Source organism: Dipodomys merriami, unplaced genomic scaffold (assembly GCF_024711535.1).
Source record: "Dipodomys merriami isolate MVZ:Mamm:240054 unplaced genomic scaffold, mDipMer1.0.p SCAF_20, whole genome shotgun sequence".
NCBI lineage: Eukaryota > Metazoa > Chordata > Mammalia > Rodentia > Heteromyidae > Dipodomys > Dipodomys merriami.
Genome location: NW_027203382.1, coordinates 10,244,211 through 10,258,487, shown reverse-complemented (window position 1 = coordinate 10,258,487; position 14,277 = coordinate 10,244,211). Strand labels below are relative to the sequence as shown.

The following is a 14,277-nucleotide window of genomic DNA, read 5'->3' as shown; positions in this document are numbered from 1 at the left end:
TGAATATACAAATGTTAATCATATTGTTTGGTTCAAGAGTTACTTAGGCATTGCATATTAACAAAACTACTCGTTTATCAGTATATAGTATCTGTATAACCACTCACAATAATCCTGGTTACACATAATCATCTTTTAATTACAAAAATATACTTAATGCAAGGTGCTGATGGCTGACACTATAAATCTAAAGACTCAAGAGGCTGAGATCTGATTCAAAGCTAGCCCCAGGCAGAAAGGTCCCTGAGGCTATCTCCAATTAACCAAAAAGCCAAAAGTATATCTGTGGCTCAAGTGGTACAATACTGTCCTTGAACACAAAAGTTCAGGGACAGTGCCCAAATCCTGAGTTAAAGCCCCAGAACTGGCGCACGCGCGTGCGCGCGCGCGCGCACACACACACACACACACACACACACACACACACACACACACACACACACACGCTCACACACACACACTGTATGTATGCACGTATATAGAAATAGAGATATATACACATATATATGTATATAATATAAAATAATACAAATATACATAGGTTACATAAATAAAAATAAAAGAATATAATTTTCATAACATTGCATTTATAATTTTCATTGGGTCATTTTTCGGTAATAATATTGAGAGTCTAATCCCATCTATTTACTCAAAAATTTGTGAGATAAACCCTAACAGAAGCATTCAGGAGCTATTGACATTGGAAAGACATTCAGGAATTGGGAATCCTTTCAATAGTAGTTTCATAACAATGAACTACTCTTTTGGAAACCTAACTGATTTCCTTGCCTATTTTGAATTAAGCTAATAGGTTGTATAAAGATTAAATGTCAGAAGTGTTTATACCTGCTATTAAAAAGACAAAGTAAGGTTTTTTTATTTGAATAAAAAAATAATGTATCTTATAACCTGGTAATATGGTACTTTAGAAAATAATGATGCACTTTTAAAAATAACAATTGTTATTTATGTTTTCCCCCCTCTGGTTGTTATTCCTCCACTCCTAAGTACAGTAATCAAAACATGTCTATGAAGAAGATACAAATCAATAAATTTTTAAATGCTTGAAATAAAGAATAGTAATAAGCAAGTTGTAAATGTATGATAGGGCCTAAAAGTTTAACTCAGAATAATCTGTTCCCTAGGCTGCTAAATGTTAGGTTCATCTAATCATAAGACAACATTTACCACAGAGGATTATCAGATGGTACTCTGACATAATGCAAAATGGACTTTAATCCTGAGGGGAGAAAATGACTTTCCTTGCTTTTCTAAAATATGGTAAGAAAGGGAAATGCTGTAACAACAGCCACTGGAGGGAGGACTTGATATTGGAATGAGAATAAAACAAGCATAAAACATTTCATCTGGTGCTCTTTCTGAACATAAAATGTTGCTAAATTCATTTCTATTTATTACTATAACAAATTCTGAAAATACTTTTCCTAGTATGAGTTTAACTTCCTTTCTCTGAAAAGCAGATGTTGATTCATTCAATTGTCCTTTTTGTATACAAATTAACAATAATAAAATTATAAAGCTGCTTTGTCAGTAATAAAATTATAAAGCTGCTTAATCTGACATAGAATTAGCACCAACCTTACTGTACATATATATTCAAAGGTTTACACTTGATATGAAATAAGTCTATATTGTGTTCGTTCAAAGTACACACTAATTTTGCTAGAGGACTTCAAGCACTGAGTCCCTGAAATCTGACTATAGATAAATCAGAAATTTTCCTTTAAAAAAAAAGAAAGAAAGAAGGAAGGAAAGAAAGAGAGAGAGAGAAAGATAGAAAAGAGAAAGAGAGGGAGGGAGAGATAGGGGGAAGGAAAAAGAAAGGGAGAAAAAAGCAATTAACAGGCTTTATTTTTACGGAAAATGCTCATATTAATAATTATTTAAAATTATTCTTACACACATATAAATATATCCCAGGGGTACCAAAATAAGTTGGACATTGTGCACACTAGTAATTAAAGATTCAACATATCAGCCAGGCTCCAGTGGCTCATACCTGTTATACCTCATTATTCAGAAGGCTGAGATCTGAGAATCACTTTGAAGCCAGCCCAGGAAGAAGTCTAAGAGGCTCTTACTTTCAAATTAACCAGTAAAAAGCTAGAAGTGGAGGTATATAGCTCAAGAAGTAGAGAATCACGGTTCAAAGCCAGCCCGGGCAGGAAAGTCCTTGAAACTCTTATCTCCAATAAATCACTTGAAAACCGGAAGTGGTGCTGTAGTTCAAGTGGTAGAGCGTTGGCCTTGAGCTGAAGAGCACAAGGACAGCGCCCAGACCCAGAGTTCAAGCCCCACAACTGACAAAAAAAAAAGCCAAACAAGAGCTCAGAGCCCAGAGTTAAAGCCATAGCACCAGCACCAACATGTGCATGCGCACGCACGCACACACACACACATATACACACACACACACAAACACACTGATTCTACACAACAAGGAGAACATGGTGGTTCATGCTTGTACTTGGAAGGCTGTGTAATATTTGAGTTGCTATTCACTGGCAGAAAGTTTCTCCTGTTGTCTGACCTCAGTCCCTCTTCTGTTAACAGGATTACTCTCTCCTCTCAACCCCCTTTTCCCTGAGAAAAGAATATCCATTTGAAAAGAAATGTGAAATCAGAAAACAGAACAAGATTATTGATAAAGGGCAAAACCTCTTGGTAAAGAAAAACCCCAGACAAAGGCTGACCAGTAGTCAGCCTTTGCCCCTTCTCCATCCTTGCTAAAAAGCAAAAGAACACTTCTCCCTCACTCGTTTACCAAGCTGGCAGTTTTGCAGCTTTGCTGCTGACAACCTTGAGATGTATCACTAGCTGCTTTGAGTTTCTGTATTACCCAGAAGCTTATAATAAAAATAATTTCCAATGTCAATAGCATTGATAGTACTGGTCATGCTGACCAAGTCAAGATTAAGTTTTGCCTAGCTCCTGTGGCTCAGGCTCTGTTTTTGCTAGGTTTTGCTTCAGTAACCTTGCATGCTTGTCTCAGTAACAGGGCATTAAGTCCACCAATTGAAGACCACCACCGAGTGGTCCCACTATGGGCTGCCTATTGCAAATTATATGTATATACATATATTATATCTATATATGATGTTTACCATGAAGAACAAATGAATTTAAAGGTCAAATAACTATAACCAATAAAAATGTGCCAAACCTGCCTTACATGGCTAGCCTATGTAACTCTCTGTAACCTACCCCTTAAAAACCCCAGCTTGAGGACTTGCTCAGGGTCACAGTTTCAGCTCTGGATTCTGTGCTGCGTCTCTGGCCAGTTATTTCGCTACCCACTTCCCCAATAAACCCATCTTTTTGCATGAGACTGTCTCTGCGTGGTGAACTATGGTGGGACATGAAATACCTATCAAAGGGACGAGGAATCCCCTCCCCCGGACCCCTTAACAGATCAAGCAGGAAGACTGAGAGGTCAAGGCTGGACTGTGGTACACAGTGAGACTATGTCTCAAAAATAAACCAAAAACTAAACTAAAACTAACCCAAACAAAAACCCATACATAAAATCACAGAATTGGAAATACATAGAAGCAAGCTCTTTCTCAATTCTGCAATAGTTATATTCTCTACAATAAGGCTCAGGCACTAAAACAATTACAAACATCATACAATGGCTTCCCTTTTAAAATGACCCATTATACGAGCATTTTGGAGCTGACTTTTTAAACTCAAAAATCCTACTGTGAGCTGACTTCTTAAATTCACAATTCCTACTGTGCTGGGAAAATACTAAATCCAAGGGATTTCCAAGAAAACATGAGCTAAAGAGGAAGCAGAGAGAACAACTTAAATGTTTTATTAAAATTTGAAAAATATTAATGGTTGCACTGGAGAGGGGAAGGGGGGGGCAAAGAAAGGCAGGTAGGGGAAGGGAGAAAGGAAGGGGAGAGGGTTGGGAAGAAGGAAGAGGGAAGAGGAAAGAGGGAAGAGGGAGCGGGTTAAAAATCAACACCATGAAAACTATGGAGAATTATTCCCAGACTTGCTTGAAAACGAACCAAGGAATTTCCAATGCAAAAGATCCTCAAGTTTTGTGGGGGGTTTTTGGAGCGGGGGGGTCCGGTCGTGGGCCTGAACTCGGCCTGGGTGCTGTCCCTCAGCTCTTCAGCTCAAGGCTAGTGTTCTACCACCTGAGCCACAGCGCCACTTCCGGCTTTTTTTTTCTGCTTATGTGGTGCTGAGGAGTTGAACCCAGGGCCTCATGCATGCAAGGTAAGTGCTCTACCACTGAGTCACCTTCCCAGTCCAAAAGATCCTCATGTTTTGATAGCTCAACTTAAGATTTTTCAAGTTTATGATGATATGTATTCAGTAGAAGCGATACTTGGAATTCTGGATTGAATGAGTTTCCAACTAGTGCTATGAAGCTCCACGTGCTCCTGTGATGTTGGAGTAGGCTGCAGCTCCCCTGTCCATGCCATCACAAAAGAAAGCCTTTACACTGCAGTACATTGCGCAGCTAAGTTATGTTCAATAAGTTAAGAGTATTAAAGACATTTTCCACTTCCATATGTTCACTCACAGTTGTTTTTGTAGGGCATACCTTCTTTATAAGTTGAGCATCAACTGTTACTTGCTCCTGTGACTTTTATAATTGCTGTAAATCAAAGACACATTTTTATGTCTTATGTTCCTTCATTTGGAATAAAGAATGCCTAGAGTAGCATTTTGGTTTTGGGAGGACGTTTTTGTTTGCTTGTTCTGTTTTGTTTTTTAGGTTCTGTACTAATCTATCTGTCACCTATTCATTACTGAGCCCATTACATGAATTGCCTTTGCTCCTTGCTGTTCTGACATTTGGAGCCCTTATAGAACTTGAGAGAGATAGTTCTCCCCAAAAGTAGCTAATTCCTAGTTGCCTATAAGCACAAAAATTTCCTATACAAATGTATGATTCCCAACTTACATATCCAAGTAAATCTTTATCCAATTCATAAGGTTAACATCTCTCTTGCCTGCCCTAAATTATCCCATACAGTTACCAATCAAGTTAAAGCTCACTCCTTTAACACAGAATTATTCAAACCAGTCAATCCTAAACTGTTTACCTAAGCTTTTTCTTTAATCTGCCTACTTCCTGACAAAAACCTGGTGTTTCTTCTGAAGCCTTGTATGTGGATCCATGCCTCACATTTCCAAAGGAACTATGAGCAGCAACATTAAACTCTTTTTTCAAAGTGTTGTCCTCTCCACATCATCACTTGGTCCTCTTTACAAATTAAGACTCAGGCACATACAGGCAGTTATCCTGTACAACTTTATGTTGGCTATTAGGAATATAGAAAAACAAATGGGAAAGAATTGTAATCAAGGAGCATTATGCAAAAGACTACATCCAAGAAGCCTCCTTCATACCAAAACCTGATATGCATGATGGTCTGTGGACTTAGAAATGACATAGTAATATGTTAAGACACATCAGAGCCATGGGAAGTAGGGAATAAGGAAATGAATTTGAGAAAGATATGAATCATTGGAGACTGGAGGGTAGATTGTTACAACCTCTAAGCTGTTCCCTTAGTGAGTCCTAAGTGCTGAAAAGGGGGTTACTCTCATATTATTTCCTCCCATACTATAGCAGAATTGGTCTGCATAACCAATAATGGATAGGAGGGATAATGGTATGATACTTTTTCCTTACTTTTTTTATTGTCAAGGTGATATACAAAAAAAGGGTTACAGTTACATAAGTAAGGTAATAAGGACACTTGTTACCCCTTCCCTCAATTTTCTCCTACTTTCCCTCCCCCCTAACCCCTTGCCCCCAAGTTGTACAGATCATTTCCAACATATTTTTGTCTTGTGTATATCACTGTTGCATTGATTCCTTCCTTGTCCTTTGTCTCTCCATTCTGTTATTCCCCTTCCCATCCCTAATTCAAATAAACATATATGGTATGATACTTTTGAAATTTATGTTGTAAACGTTTGTGACAATTCTTAGTGCTCTTTTTCTCTCAGATCACGCTTTAGGAAGCTGAGTTGTGAGCAGCTATACAAAGATGCCTACTGAAGCTTCTTGCCAAGAGCCAAATGAGTAAACATGGAAGCAGATCCTACAGACTCAAATTATATATCTGTAACCTTGGTTGTCACCTTAATTTCTTCAAAGATCCTAAATTAGAACTATTCAACTAAGTGGCTCCTACATTTCTGACCCTAAGAAACTGTGAGATAAAGGCTTTTGTTTCATGATGCCAGAGGCTGGAGTAATTTATTACACAGCAACAGGTAACATATATTATAATCTTTAATTAGCTAGGAGATGTCACTTAAGCATCCAGATTCATTAGTTCTCCTCATTATTGAATTGTCTAGTGATTTTTCCAATTCAGTAATAATTTATTTTCCATGGGAAGAAGGAGCACTCTTTAAATTTGCCAAATGAATGTCTAACAGTCTTTGGGGGAAAAATGTTATCTAAATACATATATATGTACCTATGTACATACATATATATATATATACATGTGTATGTGTGTACATATGTATGTGTGTTTATATATATATATATATATATATATATATATAATCAGCTTACATAATTCAAAGTTTGCAGTAATAAAGCTTGACCTGGCTAAGAGTCTTTCTTTGTTTTAAGAAATAAAAACAGAATGAAATTGAGAATGAACAACCTCACATTCTTAATTAACACAGCTAAAAACTCAAATGCATATGCTTGTTTTGATATAAATAATTGTACATGTTTCTTGTTCAAAAAATATCCAGAATAAATATGGTTATTTTAAACAACTTGTTTTCAATGATGAGACTAAAATATCCAATTTCTTAGCAGTCTTCGTAGTACTTCAAATGCAGATAAGTTTTATCATCACAATCACTTGCACTGCTCCAACATAATTAACCATTACTTCTAAACAATAGATGCTCATCACAATTTCCTGTCCAATACATTAACACAAATTGACTTTATATTTTGACAAACTAGAAAAAAATAGCAAAAGAATCTTTACAAGCAGGGTACAGATCAAAGTGCTTAACGCTGAAGTAAAAAGTTCCAAATGGCCTCCAGTTTAAAAAAAAATGAATTTTGTTGATCCTAGAACAAAACCTAGGGACATCTGTATGCATTATACTGCCCATGTAATTGTAATCCCTCTGTACAGTATGTTCTCAAATAAAATAAAATAAAATATATAAAAAAAGAAAAGTCAAAGGTCATCTAAAATGACTTCATAACTTGTCTTTTAATAAATAACGCTGCATTAAAAAAAAAAAAACAACAACAACAACAAAAAATCCAGGAAGCTGTTCAGCTTGCTTTTTGCAATGAATGATTGAAGTACCAAAGGCCTCTTTAAATTTCCAACCGTCCTTATGTGTTTTAATAAATGCTTGTGAAATTCCTTTAAAAAAAAATCAGTTCATCTTAAGAAAGTATCTTGCTAAATTGCCAGGCTGGGTTCAAACTTGTGACCTTCCTGCTCAGTCCCTCAGGCTGTTGAGATGCCTGGTGTGCAAGACCACAACCAGTTCTATACAGTATTATAGAGTATAATATTCTAATAGTCTCCTTTATGGCTCACAAACACCTAACATAAAAAGAAATATATCAGTAATAAAAACAAAACACTCCAATGACTCGATTGATAATTCCTCAGAAAGTCTAAGATAAAAATTATTTTCCAAAATCAAACTTACATAATTACTCCCATTATTGCAAAAACTGAACTATGTCCCTTTCTTACATTAGTATAAGCAATCAAACTACTTGTCACACTACTTGGCATAAAAGAATAAACTTACAAATATAATAATATTATATCCCTCAGCTCTTAGATCTTTACTGTCTATATATGCATGCTTGTACCTGAAATTTCTTCATTTAAAACTCATAAAATTTGGAGATGATTCTGGTGCAGGGTGATATATAAGGATCTAGCTTTAGTTTTCTACAAGTGGTTAACCAATTTTGTCAGCACCATTTACTGAAGAGGCTTTCTACCATTCTATTTTTTTAGCTCCCTCATCAAAGATTAGGTGGCTATAGGTCTTTAGGTTCATTTCTGGGTTTTCAATTCTATTCCATTGGTCCTGAGGTCTCTTCTTGTGCCAATACTAAGGTGTTTTGATTACTATGGCTTTGTAGTAGAGTTTGAAATTTGGTATTGATATTCCTCCAGCACTGTTCTTTCTGTTAAGGATCATTTTTGCTCTTCAGTGTCTTTTACTGTTCCATATGAATTTTTGGACCCAGCAATCCCACTTTTGGGCATTTACCCAAATGGTCACAAACAAGACCACACTAATGCTACCAGCACAACTATGTTTATTGCAGCACTATTTACCATAGCAAAGATATGAAACCAACCCAGATGCCCCTCAGTAGATGAATGGATCAAGAAAATGTGGTATATATACACAATGGAATTCTATGCCTCCATCAGAAAGAATGACATTGCCCCATTTATTAGGAAATGGAAAGACTTGGAAAAAATTATACTATGTGAAGTAAGCCAGGCACAAAGAAACTTAGGTTCCATGGTTTCCCTTATTTGCAATAACTAATATATGTCTGAGACAAGCAGAAAAGGTCACATAAGATGATGTTAGGCGAAATGAACTCCAAGATAAGGACACAAGTGGTTTTTCTCTCTTGCTATTGTTTCTAACATATTTATAAGGTGATTGTTTTGTTGCTTTGTATGTCTCTCCCCCACAGTATAACCCCTGTTTTCACTGTATTTGATGTTGGGATAGTTTGGGGAGGGGAAGGAAAAAAAAAAACAAATTGTTTAAATAGGTATACAGATGGATCCATTACAAGAATGAGATGAACAAAATGCTATGTTGAAAAGCAAACTTTACAACTTTGGCGTGGCGGGGGGTGGGGGGAGAGAGCGGGGAGTGTAGTGGTGGAGATGGGAGGGCAGAGATGGTAGGGGAAAAACAAAGGAGGAGGCAACAATGCTTGATAAGAAATGTACTTATTACCTTGCTCGTGTAATTGTAACCTCTCTGTACAGTATTTTCACACTAAAAAACTTATTAATAATAAAAAACTCATAAAATACCATATTTACACTTGGATAAATAGATAAAAGGGTATAACATTACAGGCTTCATATTTCTTCTCCAAAATGTTTGGGACCAGAGTGTTGCAGACATTAGAGTGTTTCAATTTTGGAATATTTTCATTTTACAGAATAAGCATCCTTAATCCAAATACAAATTTGAAATGCTTAGGTATCATTGTAGATGCTCAATTTTTTTTAAATTTCAGAACATGTGGGATATGGGTTTTTTGCATTAGAGATTATTAATCTGTACTATCTAGGATTAACTCCAATTGTCTGAAGAACTTAAGTCTATTTTTATAGGGCTATATAACACTGCATATCTTCCAAATTATGACTGTTGACCATATGACTTGTCAAGTTCTACGTGATATACAGTAGACTTTATTGGATTACTCAGGGCAATGTTCCCCTGCAGCACACATTCTGAGTAGGCATTTTGCCTACTTTCATTTATTCTCCATCCCACTCCAGTTAGTGGATCTGTATTCATTTCTGTCACTTTGTGGTTGGCTCCCCTTTCCTCTGCTGTCAGTTACAGTGCTCATTGTTTATCACTGAGACTGCTCTCCTTTGCCACTGCCCATCAAGTCACATTCTCCTGCTAGGTTTCTATCCAACCTATCTTTTCTCTGGTTTTTCACAATATGTTGACTTTTCTGTTTATTCTTCCTGCCTCTCAAGAGGCCAACAAAAGAAGTCTATTTCATAGGTATAGCTATCCTATCTATATATCTCCTTTCTTCCAATTAAAAAGAATAAAACGAAGCAAGTCAGGATGATCTTTGGCTTTCCTGAACTATTTTCATCACAATCTGGTGTAACAAAGTTTGCTCATTGTATAAAAGATGCCTTAAGGATTTTAGGTGTTTTTTTTAAATTATTTATAGGTCTGGTATTATTGCAAGTAGTATGTCTATACAATTCAGAGTTTTTACAATTATATTTACTTCAGGGTTTAAAAAACACCAAGATACAGGATAGCTGCTATCTTAAAAGTCATCCCAACTCTAAAAACTTGGTGGATAAATCTTAAAAATCTGTTATTAAAACCTGATCTTATGGTAGAGCACTTATGCAAGAGGATTATGTGCTACATAGAGTTCCAGGCCAACTAAAGCTATCTAGTGAGAGCCTGTCTCAAAAACAAAAAAATTAACAGAACCAAATAATATAACCAAAGAAGCTTAACATCACCATTCATCAAATAAAAAACAGATACTCCTGATCTAATAATACCCATGTGAATGGACATTTATATATATATAGAGAGAGAGAGATGGATATAGATATAGATGAGGTGTGTGTGTGTGTGTGTGTGTGTGTGTGTGTGTGTGTGTGTGTGTGTGTGTGTGTGTGTGTGTGTGTTGGCCAAGTGTTGTGACTCAGGCTAAGGATCACAGTTCAAAGCTACCCTGGAAAGGAAAGGCCATGAGACTCCTATTTCCAATAAATTACTAAAAAACTGATAGAAGTGGAATTGTGGCTCAAGTGTTAAGAGTACTACCCTTGAGCAAAAGCTGCTCAGGGACAACACCATTAGTTCAAGGCCCAAGGCCAGCACCAAATATATATAATATGTTTGGTGAGAATGTAGAAAAATGCTGGTAATGTTTGAGAGAAATTGTAATCCCTGGATATTGCTGGTGGAGTAGCCACTGTGGTATCAATTCCTAAAATAAATTCAACAAAATTTGCATTATTCAGTTTTCAATTGCTACATCAAATACTAAGATAATCTTACAATGAGAACAGACTCTTTGCCTCACAGTTTTATAGGTTTCAGTATGTAATGCTGGATACATTGCCTTTGACCTGTGGTAAGAATGGAGCAGGTTACAGAGCAAACCACTGGCTGATAGCCAGGTAGCAAAGCATAGTGGAGGAAAGGGCCTGAAGGATTCTACTATCCACTTCAAGGATATAACTTCAATAAACTAAAATCCTACTAGACTCTTCTTATTCTGTGTGTGCGTGCACACACACACGCATAGTTATGTGTTACTGTGGTTTGAACTCAGGACCTGGAGCTTGGCAGGGATGTGCTCTATCATTTGAGCCAGACCCTCACTTAGCTAGGTTCCATTTCCTAACAGTTTCACCAATTCCCAATAGTGCCTCTCTGGAGACCAAGCCTTTAAAATATGAGCCTTTGGGGGAACATTTAAGATTCTAAGTATAGCAAATTACCATATAATCTAGCAATTTCATTTCTGAATAGATATACCAAAAAATGGAAAGCTGAGAACAGATACTTAACACACATATCAGAAAGAATTATTTACAATAACCAAAGCGGAAGAAATTCCACATATGCACAGATAAACAAATGGATAAATAAAAAGTAATATATAATTATATCCAGCCTTAAAAAGAAAATGCATTGTGTCACAAGCCCTACCACAGCTGAAACTTGAAGACATTCTAAACGAAGTCAAAAGGACAGTGTTGCATGCCTACAATATTGGCCTTAAAGAGGTACCCACAGTATTCAAATTCACAGATAAAGATAACACACTTGTTGTTCCATGAACAGAAGGGAGTTGAGAACAGTGCATTAAAGTTTAATTGATACAGTTTCAGCTAGGGAAGATGAGAACGGTCTGAAGATGAACAGGAATGACAGTTGTAGAACAATTAAACTGCACACAACAAATCATATTCACAAGATTTTTTTTTTTGTCAGTCATGGGGCTTGAACTCTGGGCTTGGGCGCTATCCCTCAGCTCTTCAGCTCAAGGTGAGCTTCCAGTTTTCTAGTGGTTTATTGGAGATAGGAGTCTCATGGAGTTTCCTGCCTGGGTTGGCTTTGAACCATGATCCTCAGATCTCATCCTCCTGAATAGCTAGGATTACAGGTGTGAGCCACCGGTGCCCAGCAATATTCACAAGATTTTTAAGCAGTAAGAATGTGTAAGGTTTGTGCTAGCCTAATACACACTGACATACCAACAGAGATCACTCCCACACTTCGTTCTGGTCTCTACACAATGTCTCCTTTAAAGATGCTAAGCCTGCCCATCCTATCTAAAATAGCATTTTCTTCATTCTCTCTTCCTTTTGTTTTCTTTTTCTTTTTCTTTTTATAGATCTTTTTGCCACTTTTTTTACATTACTTACATTACTTATTACTTTACTTACATTAGTTATTGATGGTCCTTCACCCATCAGAATGAAAACTCCAAGAGCATAAGGACATCCTATTTTCTTCTCTAAGGTTTTCTCAGTGCTTTGAACATTACCATGCATATTGAAGATGTTCAAAAAATCTTGAATGAATGAATAGATGGATGCTTACAGTTTCACAGACATTTACCTGACTACTGGTAATTATTTACAAGTATTACAGCATCCATAGCCTAAAAGCCACCCACGTTACCCTGGTTCTGCAAGGTGGACTTTATTGGATAAGAAATATACCTAATTTAAAAGCCAGAAAGGCTGAGAACCAGTGGCTCATGTCTGCAATCCTCCTGTCATATCAGGAGACTGAGATATGAGAATCGCCAGTTCAGGGCAGAAAAGTCCATTGAAACTCTTATCTCCTCTGAATAATCACCAAAACACTGGAAGTGGATCTGTGGCTCAAGTGGTAGTGTACTAGCCGTGAGCACAAAACCTCCGGGACAGCGCACAGGTCCTGAGTCGGGCTCCAGGACTCTTACCAAAAAAAGAAAGAAGCCTAGTACTAGTACTGAAAGCAAGATGTTAATTTGCCACTTCAAAAAGTGCTGTAAGATTCAGTTTCTAAATATTCTAAACAAATACAGTATACCTGTCATTCATCAGAAGGGATACAAAATAAGAACAAGCAATATAGCTTTGACTCATCTTCGAGGCAAAAACCATGAACTGGGTAACGACCATCTCATTGCACGCGTTTTAAAAAACATTAGAAAGGGCTTTGCATACCCCCTCCTTCCCCCCCCCTCTCTCTCACACACACATACACACACGTTTCGCTCCACAGCTTTTTTGAGGATTTGGGAAAATGGAGAAGCACCCAATACTGCTTGTCCTTCAATAGGGCCAAAACCAGTCACTAAGTGCAACAGATACACAACCCTTGGAATACTTAAGAGAGCATGTTAAGAACCTGGATGAGAAAAGACTGCTTCCAAAACACACGAGACTTTTATTTCAAAGACAAAAGTGTTCCTCTAAGACTCCTTATGGCATCCTGGTAAAACTCCCCACCAATGTGCACGCATGTTCGCGGGTCAGAGAGTGTTTTCTAACGGCGCTTTCATCTCTCTGCAGGGAACAGATTTCCTGATACAGCTTTTGGCAGTTAACACATTTTTGCACAAACAACATCAAACACTTGTACGAGAGATTTTTCAATAGCTCCCCCCTTGAGAAAGTCAAGGCCCAGGACTCTTGGGCGTCCTCAGCGCTCCCAGAACATCGAGAGCTCGTTTAGACCGTGAAGCGCCCCAGGAATGCACATGTCACCCCCACATTGGGGAGTGGAATGGCAGGGGGGGGCTGTCCGTCGAGGGGCCCGGGAGCAGGCCCCAGGCCAGGGCTGTGCCCTGGCAACGAGCGTGATTTCTGACAGCTGGGCCCTGGGGGTACCTCCTTCCCCTTCCCAGACAGACCAGACCAGCCCCCGGCTCGGGTTTGAACCCAGGCCTCCTCCGGAGCGCTCCTCTTCGCCCACCCAGCTCCTACCTGAGCTCTGCCCCCAGCTGCAGGACTGAGGGGGAAGGGTCGGGGAGGCCTGGCCGTCCAGCTCGCGAGTGCAACTCCGGGCGGCGGTGAGGACTTTCCTTCACGGGATCCGTGCCGCGACCAAGTTCGAGTTGCACTTCCGGGGTCTGAGAGGCTAAAACGTCATCACGCATGCGACGGCAGCAATGACAACTCGGAAGTGGGCGGGGCCTGGCCCTTCGTGGATTAGTGGAAGGAAAACAGTAGAAATTATTGAGGGACATGTCCTTGATTTTCCTCCTCCCTTCCTCAATGTCTCTTCTCTCTCCATCTTTTTTTCTGTACAAGGACTGTACTCAGCCTTCCTTCTGAAGACTGCATGGGTATCCTTAAAAGATAAACCACCCTGAGCCCTTGTTCTGCAAGCAGAATTTCAAAACTCATTCAATATCCTTACAGTAAATTCTCTACACTCTTGCTCATGGTTTATCTGGCTTTCCCTGGTCCATTCAACCCCAGAAAAATAAAATAAAAATAGAACAGG

The 14,277-nt window shown here is 38.2% G+C and overlaps 1 protein-coding gene across 11 annotated transcripts in view; it reads right to left on the bottom strand.

Moving 5' to 3' along the window:
- Arb2a (ARB2 cotranscriptional regulator A) overlaps positions 1 to 13,898 on the bottom strand; it is a 383,888-nt gene extending 369,990 nt beyond the window's left edge. For 10 of the 11 annotated variants that reach the window (XM_070031085.1, XM_070031089.1, XM_070031095.1 and 7 more), the window contains exon 1: positions 13,755 to 13,893. The gene's annotated coding sequence lies outside the window, so the exon portion shown is untranslated. Of the gene's footprint in view, positions 1 to 13,754 lie in introns of all 11 variants that reach the window. The other variant, XM_070031084.1, reaches the window with a different exon arrangement.
- Positions 13,899 to 14,277: the final 379 nt, after the last annotated feature.